This window comes from Natrix helvetica (assembly GCF_964273705.1).
Source record: "Natrix helvetica genome assembly, chromosome: 1".
Taxonomy (NCBI): domain Eukaryota; kingdom Metazoa; phylum Chordata; class Lepidosauria; order Squamata; family Natricidae; genus Natrix; species Natrix helvetica.
This window is the reverse complement of record NC_138548.1, coordinates 343,667,384-343,678,230: the sequence shown is the minus strand read 5'-3', so window position 1 is coordinate 343,678,230 and position 10,847 is coordinate 343,667,384.

The window sequence follows — 10,847 nt, the reverse complement described above, 5'->3', positions numbered from 1 at the left end:
CAAGGGAGACATGATAACAGTGTTCCAATATGTCAGGGGTTGCAACAAAGAATAGGGAGTCAAACTATTCTCCAAAGCACCTGAGAGCAGAACAAGAAGCAATGGGTGGAAACTAATCAAGGAGAGAAACAACTTAGAACTGAGGAGAAATTTCCTGACAGAACAATTAATCAGTGGAACAGCTTGCCTCCAGAAGTTGTGAATGCCCCAACACTGGAAGTCTTTAAGAAGATGTTGGATAGCCATTTGTCTGAAACGGTATAGGGTTTCCTGCCTAGGCAGGGGGTTGGACTAGAAGACCTCCAAGGTCCCTTCCAACTCTACTATTGTATTGTAAGAAAAGTTTTGGCCTGTGTGGAAGCAGATAGGCTTACCCTAGAATTAAAAAATAAAGGGGAGTCAGAATATTATGAAGTTTGGAACAGATTTTATTATTGGTATATGACAAGGTGACAAGACTGGAACAAATTGTAAATAATGTAATTGGATAGAAGGATGGATAATGTACTGACAACTAATGGATTAGATTATGTGTATATACTGTGTTTGTATGCCATAACGGCTTCGCTGCACTGCACTATTTTAAATGCAAAAACAATAAAAATATATTTAAAAAATAAAGGACATTCTCACTACATGCCTAATGGGTGTAGCATCAACACCCCATGCCATTCCTAACCAATCAAAAGTTTGGATGGGAAAACAATTCAGCTTTTAGAATTTGTTTCAGTCTATTGTAGATAATCTTCCAGAATTCTTGGGCTTTACAGCATTATTACCAATTATGAAACAATGATCTAGCCTAATTATTGAATTTCCAACTATTTTGAAAGAATAATTGCTGCAAAGAGGAGAAAAGTCCATTAGAAATCGTCACTCTCTAATAAATGAATCCAACAACTGAACTGGCCAGTTACAGTAAAACTATCTCAAAGGTTCAGCCTAATATTTCAGGTAAAAGAAATTTGGGGAAAAAAAGTTTCAAAGGCCCTTGAAAGAAGTTAGTTCTTCATAGTGCTATCATGTCACCCCTAGTCCTTCTTTTCTCTAGACTAGACAAACCCAATTCCTGCCACCGTTCTTCATATGTTTTAGCCTCCAGCCCTCTAATCATCTTTGGAAAGAGTGAAAAAAACAAAGTCTCTACATCTTTTTAATAATACGGTGATCAAAACTGAATGCAGTATTCCAGGTGTGGTCTTACTAAGGCTTTACAAAGCAGTACTAATACTTCATATGATCTTGATTCTATCCATCTGCTAATGCAACCTAAGATTGCATTGGCCCTTAGGGGCTGCTGCTGCTGCACACTGCTGGCTCTGTTAGATATTAGCATATATCGGGATAAGTCTTCCCTCAGGTCCGCTCCTACAGCGGGAAACAGGTATTCATCTGATTGGTCAATGGGCGTGCCTCATCCCTATAAAAGGGGAACCCTCCGACCACAGGTTAAGCTGGATCACTACTATTACTAATAAAATGAGCTGTTGAGTTACTTCGTGTCCGCAGTCTGTCTCTCGTTGCCCAGATCTAACATTGGCGACGAAGGTGGGATCGAGAGACAGATAGGACGAAGAACGCTACTTCAAGAATCTCCGGATTTGATCCAGCCCAGGAATTCGGCAGAAATTCCGGCAGCCATCTCAGATCACCGCAGCGCGGCAAATTCAAACTGAGAAAATGGCGATGCATGCTCCCCCCGCTCCTTTCGACCCAGAAACCGACGAATGGGAAGCCTTCATGATTCGCTTCGAGTGTTTCCTCGAAGCAAATGAGTACACGGGGATCACCGATGCAAGAAAGAAAAATATCTTCCTCGGCTACTGCGGAAAGGAAGTCTTCAATACGGCCAGAGACCTCACCGCGCCTACTCCAATACAAGCAGTACCTTGGGCGACGCTGAAACAAGCCTTGGAAACACATTACGCGCCAAAACCGTCCCGCCATGTCAGCCGCAAAGAGTTCAACATGAGGACTCAAAAGGCGGGAGAATCCATTAACCAATTTGTTGCAGCTCTACGAAGAATAGCAGCCCACTGTGAATACAGGGATTTGGAAGAGCATATCTTAGAGCAATTCATCTGTGGGGTAAGAGACATTTCGTTGCAAAAGAAACTGTTAGCCAACCCGAATCTAACCCTACAGTCAGCATTAAACAAAGCAAGAGCGTCGGAATCAGCGGAGAAATCAGCAGTGACCATACAACGAAGGGTCAACGAAACCCAGCCAGCACCGAGACAAACCAGAGTCCACTACGAAGACGCAAGCCCCGACTACGTGGATCCCGAGTTCGAGGACAGTCACCTAATGCAGAGCAGTCACTGGAGGCCTGGGGGAAAACCCGGATCCCGTTTGCCGCCCTGCGCAAGCTGCGGAGGGAATCACCCCAGGTCTACTTGCAGGTTCAGGAACGTTGTTTGTTCGCACTGCAACAAACTTGGGCACATCGCACGAGTGTGCCGGAGCGGAGTCCCTGCCTCACGGCAGCCACCCATGTACCGCCAACAGAAGCCCAACCCAGGGGCTTGGCGAAATAAAAAAGGGCGCCCAGAGAGAAATCCACAAGTGTTTACCCAGAGAGAATCCCCCCAAAGAGCTGAACGAGCGTATTCCCAGAGAGATTACTCACAAGAAAGTGAGCGAGCGTATCCCCAGAGAGAATTCACACAGAGAGCCGAAAGAGCGTTCTACCAAGACGCTCAACGAGAGTATTCTCAGGATATAGACGATGAGATAGAGTTGACCCAGAGAGAGGAGTTGCGAACGTATCTCACCACGATACATCAGGTCCGCCCTAAGCGGCCCAAAAGGCTGAAAGTCACAGTCCTCTTGGAGGGCTCACCCTGCGAGCTGGAGGTTGACACAGGATCAACCCTGACGATCATTTCATGGGCATCCATGAAACAGGCCATTCCCAGCCTCAGAAAGAGCCAACTGCGCGCTCCTGACGTCCTGCTACGAGACTACCAGGGGAACCAAGTCCCCATCGTGGGCCAAGGCACATTCCACATCCAGTTTAAGGACATCGAAGCCCAGCTGCCCGTGACCATCTCCAGCGCGCCATTACAGAACCTCCTGGGGCTTGATTGGTTTGAAGCCCTGGGATTAGAAGTCACCGGAATCAACGCCGTGAGAAACAGCAGCGCTGAAAAGATCTTTAAGGAGTTCGAGGATGTGTTCAGCTCCGGTCTTGGTAAGTATGTGGGCAAACCAATATCATTTAATTTAGACCCCAATGTGGCGCCAATCCGACTTAAACCGAGACGAGTGCCTTTTGCACTCCGCCCAAAAATAGATAAGGAGATAGATAAGTTAGTGGAACAAGGAATCCTTGAGCCGGTAGATCACGCGCGCTGGGAAACACCTATCGTAACCCCAGTCAAACCAGACGGATCAGTCCGCATCTGCGCGGACTATAAATGCACAATTAATGTCGCGCTACAACAGAGCGCATATCCTGTGCCCGTAGTACAGCACTTATTGCACTCGTTGGGGCCGGGAAAGGTTTTTGCTAAGTTAGATATGGCACAAGCTTACCAGCAACTGCCAGTAGATAGCGCCACAGCGGAGGCCCAGACTATAGTGACGCACAGAGGAGCGTTTAAATGCAACCGGCTACAATTCGGCGTAAGTATTGCTCCAGGATTGTTCCAGAGCGTCATGGAACGACTGTTGCAAGGGATACCGGGAGTCGTCCCATATTTTGACGATATCTTGGTGTCCGCTGCAAACGAGGAGCAACTAAACAAAAGAGTCAGATCTGTTTTGGCCAGAATCAGAGAGAAGGGCCTCCGCCTGAAAAAAGAAAAATGCCAAATTAACGTGCCTAGCGTAGAATTCCTGGGTTATAGAATTGATGGTCAGGGAATTCACCCCACTGAAAAGAAAATTAAGGCGATCCAGGACGCCCCCACACCACGAAATCAAACCGAGTTGCAGGCATTCCTCGGACTACTTAATTTCTACAGCGTTTTTCTGAGACAGAAGGCGACCGTTGCTGAGCCACTACACCGTCTACTCCAGAGGAACTCACCATGGAGATGGGGACGAGCCGAAGCTGCAGCATTCGCCGGGGTAAAGCGCCTGCTCACCACTGACTCACTACTTGTGCAATACAGTCAGACCCTCCCGCTGGTATTGACCTGCGACGCATCGCCGTTCGGGGTTGGAGCAGTCCTCAGCCACAGGATGCCCGACGGGAAAGAAGCACCCATTGCTTTCTACTCCAGAACTCTTTCATCGGCCGAAAGGAACTACAGCCAAATGGACAGAGAAGCATTGGCTGCCGTTGCAGGTGTGAAACGTTTCCATGAATACCTCTACGGCCGCGATTTTGAACTCATTACTGATCACAAACCGCTGTTAGGACTTTTGGCGGGAAATCGCCCCACTCCGGTCTCCCTTTCTCCACGTATGACCAGGTGGACTGTTTTCCTGGCTGCGTACTCTTACAAGTTAATTCATCGACCGGGCTCCACTCTAGGGCACGCAGATGCGCTCAGCCGTTGCCCATTACCAAACATCTTGCCAGACCCCACTCCAGAAGTACCGGTATTGCTCATTGACTGTTTGGATTCGGGACCGGTTTCTTCTTACGACGTTGCAAGGTTCTCCTCGAAGGACAATTTAATAAAACAAGTGCAAACTTGGGTATGGAGGGGGTGGCCAAAGGGAAATGTGGGCCCGGAATTCAAAATGTTTTGGTCTAAACGGGACGAACTCTCCGTGTTACAGGGATGTTTGTTGTGGGGGGATCGAGTTGTTATTCCTTTTGCTCTACGAAAAAAGGTATTGAATGCTTTACATATGGGTCATCCGGGGATCGTAAGAATGAAAGCGTTAGCGAGAAGTTATGTGTGGTGGCCCAATATGGACAAAGAAATAGAGGAATGGGTGGCCACTTGCGATCCATGCCAGGAGTCGAGACCAGCACCCCCGGAAGCGCCCGCCACAGAATGGGAGAAACCCAAGGCACCCTGGTCACGCATTCATATTGATTTTGCAGGGCCATTCCAGGGTCAAACCTTCCTCATAGTTGTAGATGCTTATTCTAAATGGTTGGATGTAATCCTAATGACATCAACCACGGCAGAGGCAGTTATAAAGGTTCTTAGGCGGCTTTTCGCCACCCATGGTCTACCAGATCTATTAGTATCGGACAACGGGCCCCAATTCACGGCCATGCAGTTCGAAACATTTCTAGCAGGGTTGGGAATCAGACACGCCCTCATCGCGCCATTCCATCCAGCGTCCAATGGTCAGGCAGAAAGAATGGTGCGGTTCGCGAAAGAGGCCCTCGCCAGGATGGGCCCGGGGGATTGGCAAACACGCATTGACCATTACCTCCTCATTCAACACATTACCCCGAGCGCAACGACGGGTAGAAGCCCCGCTGAACTACTAATGGGTCGCCGCCTACGGTCTCACCTGGACAGGCTCCACCCGAATTATTCTACCTCGGCTCCCCCAGACTCTACAAGTAAGGTCAGATCTTTTAGAGAAGGAGACACTGTTTATGCTCAAAATTACACAGGGGGGACATTGTGGATACCGGCGAGGGTCATTGGCATCATGGGCCCTCGATCGTATTTGTTAGAGCTTGAAGATGGGCGGAATTGGAGAAGGCACATCGATCAGCTTCGAGGTCGCCTAGCACACTCCAACTTAAGGGATGAGGGGGAAAGTTTCCGGTCCACAGAAAGACAACCGCAGAGAAATTTCATCCCAGGAAACGACGACACCGGCGAGCTAAGCGGGGGACAGGACATCACGCACGCAGCTGAGCAACCCCCCGTCATCACAGCCGCGGAACAAACCCCCATCATCGCAACCGAACAAGATACCAGGGAAAAGAGCATCGAAAACGCAAGACCTCCAGAAACAGAAAAAGCACCCGATCCTGCAACCACTTCAAACCAACAGGAAACCAGTCCTGCAAGTACTTCAACGCAACCTGAACTCCGACGTTCCTCCCGAGCAAGACAAACACCCACCTACCTAAAGGACTATGTCACCTACCGCAACATCCCATCTAGGAGGGGAGGGGTGTTAGATATTAGCATATATCGGGATAAGTCTTCCCTCAGGTCCGCTCCTACAGCGGGAAACAGGTATTCATCTGATTGGTCAATGGGCGTGCCTCATCCCTATAAAAGGGGAACCCTCCGACCACAGGTTAAGCTGGATCACTACTATTACTAATAAAATGAGCTGTTGAGTTACTTCGTGTCCGCAGTCTGTCTCTCGTTGCCCAGATCTAACAGGCTCATATTTAAGTGATTGTCCACTAGGACTCCAAGATCTCTGTCACAGTTACTGCTATTGAGCCAGGTTTCACCTAATCTGTACCTGTATGCCTGTACCTGTATACAGATACAGGTTTTTCTGACCTAAGCATAAAACCATACTTTTCTCTACATATGAAATATGAAGTCACACTGCTCTGATAAGCACTTACTGCAAGATTTGTAAGGCACTGGTTCAGTGTTGGTTAGAAGCTGGCTGTTCCAACAGACCTTGTTGACAGTCAGGTACAGAGGTTGTTCCTTCTTATAGTGGTGCCCTATCTATTGGGCTAATGTCTTGACATTTAAGTAGAACTGATCTGATTGGTGGTTATAGTTATTGATCTTGGCAAAGTATGGTTTTAATCCTACTTATGAAGATACTGAATGGACATCCCTTGGACTCAGCAACAATTGCCAGGTCCTAAAAATCTTGTAAACAGGCAAATAGCAAAGCAAACAATACCAAACAACAGTACCACCATGAGATGGTGTGAGCATGAAATATCACGAAAAGCTAAAATAATAAGCATGAGAGGCGGAGGAAAAAGCCTAGAGAAAATGAATAGATTCCTGCAACCAGATCTGATTCATTCTTACTTCAGAGATTGAAGATGTTTTTCCAAAGGGGGCAGATACCGGAGACATAATCATCTAAGAGTGACCCAGAAGAGATTCAATGGATTCTGGATAGGACTGGTAATAGACTGGCAAATTGCCTATTTTTCTATTGACCCAGAACAGATGTCAATCATTTCAACATAGCCCCTTGGAAAGGCTCTTTGTTGCAGCCCAGTTGCTGGATAAGAACTATATGCATAACATTTGTTTGCCAACAGCTCAATAGCCAAAGCTCAGTCTAAACTTCATAGGAAGTGTTTCTTTATTTTATTGCTGCTGACATTTTGTTTATATCTTCAGTTTGATTGTTCCGTGAAAAGATTCTTTCCTGGAAAAATGTATTTCCACGCCTAAAGATAAATAAGAAGTATAAAGATAAATAAGAAGCCTCCAGAAGTTGTGAATGCCCCAACACTGGAAGTCTTTAAGAAGATGTTGGATAGCTATTTGTCTGAAATGGTATAGGGTTTCCTGCCTAGGCAGGGGGTTGGACTAGAAGACCTCCAAGGTCCCTTCCAACTCTACTATTGTATTATTGTATTATTATATTAAGATGCTGGTTTCCAGACACAGCGTGATCTATATGTTATAGAAATGACAGTGATGATTCCATATTGACTAGAAATATGACACCTTTGTATTCTGTGAGTGATCCTAAAATGTTTGCTGATCCACATTACATTTCAAAATGCCCCCAGAATGAAATACAGAATAAGCTACATCCTTATCTACAAAGGGACTAGTATCTCTTTGCTTACCATTCAGCTATTTTTTGCATTCTGAAATTAAATTTCAGAAAAACACAAAAAGGCAAGACTTTAAAAAGAAATACCTGACTTTTTTCCTTAATGCTTCTTTGTCTTTTAACAGCTCCATTGTTCAGAATTATAGATTTCTGATCAAAGCAGTCAAAACTTTGGAGAAATTTGTATTTTGAAGGGGGGAAAATCAAGATCTTGTCTGCTAAAAAGAAAAGCAGCTTCAGCAATGGCCATTCCACTGGATGTGAGCATATGCAAGCACATACACACATGGATGTATGTGGATGTATTAAATTAGAGATACGTAAGTATTTTCAATTGCTCCAAGGAATATCCTTCTCCCCTTGGGGAATTTTCTTTCAAGACTTTAATTAAGATGCATATTTCCTACCATTAAAATATGCAGATCCTTTCTTTGGAAAGTTTTCAAGCAATGTCTACCTCGCTTAGTGCCTCAGGACATATTGCATTACAGATAGTCCTCAACTTGCAAGTGACTGTTCAAAGTTACAACGGCACTGAAAAAAAATGACTCATGAACATTTTTCACACTTATGACCATTACAGCATCCCCATGGCCACATGAGCAAAATTCAGATGATTGACAACTGACTCACATTTCTGACAGTTGCAATGTCCCAGAAGTCTGGTGATCACCTTTTGCAACCTTCTGACAAACAAAGTCAAAGGGGAAGCCAGAATCATTTAACAACTGTAGGATTCAGTTAACAACTATGCTGAGACCAGTTGTAAAATGCGGGAAAATTCACTTAACAAATGAACTTAAAGAAATAGCAACAAAAATTCTGGGCTCAATTGTGGTCATAAATTGTGGATTATTCCAATGTCTTCTCACATAGTTTTCTAAGGTTCCTCTTCATGATGATCTCAGAATCAGATAATTCATCCTTTAACAGAGAAGTCCATTCCTGTGTTGTCATCACTTTGCTGGGTACTGCTTTAGAGCAGTGGTTCTTCACCTGGGCGATATCACCCCCAGGGGGTGATTTCATTTTTCAGGGGGGGGTGGAACGAAAAGGGGCAACGCGGGGGCGAAGGAACGGAAGGGGGGCGATATGGGGGCAATGAAACGAAAAGTTTTGGAGACACTTTTCAGATTTTTTTCGTACAGTGAACCGCTGTATATCTGTCATACAAAAACATCAGATCGCTTGCTATTAGTGGATTGAACTGTGTTTTAAAATGTTCCTCCAGCTAGCTTCAGTAAAGAATGCCGTACATATGTGAATATGCATCGCTCATCTTCATGCGCATTGCGCAGCAGCCTCTATCACTCTACCCATTCAGTGGCGTACCATTTTCCAGAATGGGCAGTGGTGGAGGGGTGAGCGCTTCTTTCGAAACATCGCATGCTGAGTGATGCCAGCTGTAATGTCAACGTAATTGTTGAAACTAGGTTTATTGATGTCCACGTGTGTTTTGTAGTGTTCCAGTGCAGTTGAAAATTTAATTTGCAGTTAGTGCCTTTCATTTCAAAGACCTCTCAACATGGCCGAGAAGAGGAAATGTAGCCAATATTCGACGGAATACCTAAAATTGGGATTCATTCCATCTCCTTCCAACATACAGCTTCTGCTTTGTCTTCTTTGTGACAAGACATTTTCAAATGAAGGGATGAAACCTTCCCGCCTGAAAGACCATTTGGTAAGAATTCATTCAGATAAAGCCGACAAACCAGAATCGTTTTCCCAATCCTTAAAGGCCAAGTTTGAGGGTCGCAGCACTGTTGAGAAGCTATTTGGAAAATCGTCAAAGCCGACAAGGGGCTCATTTGTTTCTATGAAGTATCTTCGTTGATAGCAAAATGTGGCAAACCTTACACTATCGGAGAAATGCTGATTTTACCAGCAGTGAAACAGATTGTTGCCACCATGTTGGGGCCCAGCACAAGCACTTTCACGCAATCGATTCCTTTGAGCAATGACACTGTATCAAAAAGAATTGACAAAGCTAGATTACAAGCTAGATGGAAAAAAAGATCAGACAATTGGTATCACGCAAAAGGAGGATAGTTTGGTAAAACAAATTAGGGACCAGAGTCAAATGCATATAAAAGGGTTGTATAATATACTGATAGAAATAGACTCTGAAACAGAGTTAGTTAAAGACTGCATGATAAAATGGGCACAACATTTCGAAGAGCCAATAATGATGGAAACATGGTAAAAGATTTGGGTAAGAAATGTAAAATTTACGCAAGCTCAGAATTTGAGAGAGAATTTTTATAAGATGTTGTATAGATGGCATTTAGATCCCAAAAAATTATCTTGTGTGTATCCGAATTTACAACCTAAATGTTGGAGATGTGATTGTGCTGATGCTACGTATTACCATATATGGTGGACTTGCAAAAAAGTCAAAGCATTTTGGATAAAAAAATGGTGGGTTATTCAAAATATACTTTAAAAAAGGACAAAGTTCACCCCCCCCCAGTTGTTTTTGTTGGGTATAATTACAGACTGTACAGTTATAGAGGCTAATTTGATTTTGAATTTAACGATGGCAGCAAGATTGTTGGTGGCGCAGTACTGGAAGAGGGAAGAATTGACTACTATTCAAGAATGGATGCTAAAAGTAGTAAATCTAGCAGAGATGGCCAAAATTACAGCATATTTGAAGGACCATTCGGTTGAGAAATATAAGTTGGAATGGAGAAGATGGATTGACTGTATTCAAAATCAATATCGGACTAAAAAATTTCAATTAGCTTCTGAGTGAAGGCACAAAGAATGTTACAATTTACCTAAAGTTAGCTTAACAAAAGGGGAATTAAAGCACAAGAGGAGGTAGGATGTTAAAATCAGTTAGCTTATGTTAGCGTATGATTGGTAAATGTTTATACCCTGCATTTTGCTCTGGGAGGGTCGGAGGGTGGGAAGGGGTAATATTTGTAAAATTTGTTAAAACCTTTAATAAAAAAAAGAATTGACGAAATGGCTGCTGAAGTGGAAGAAAGGCTTATTAACATCTTGAAAAGTACAGAATTCGTGATGCAGATTGATGAGTCAACAATTCGTGAAAATGAAGCCTTGTTATTGACTTATGTCCGTTTCATCAACGGAAATGAAGAGATCGGGGAAGAACTGTTATTTGCTCAAAATTTAGCCACCGACACAAAAGGTTCTTTGATATTTAAAAAGGTTGAAGAGTTTTTTTAATG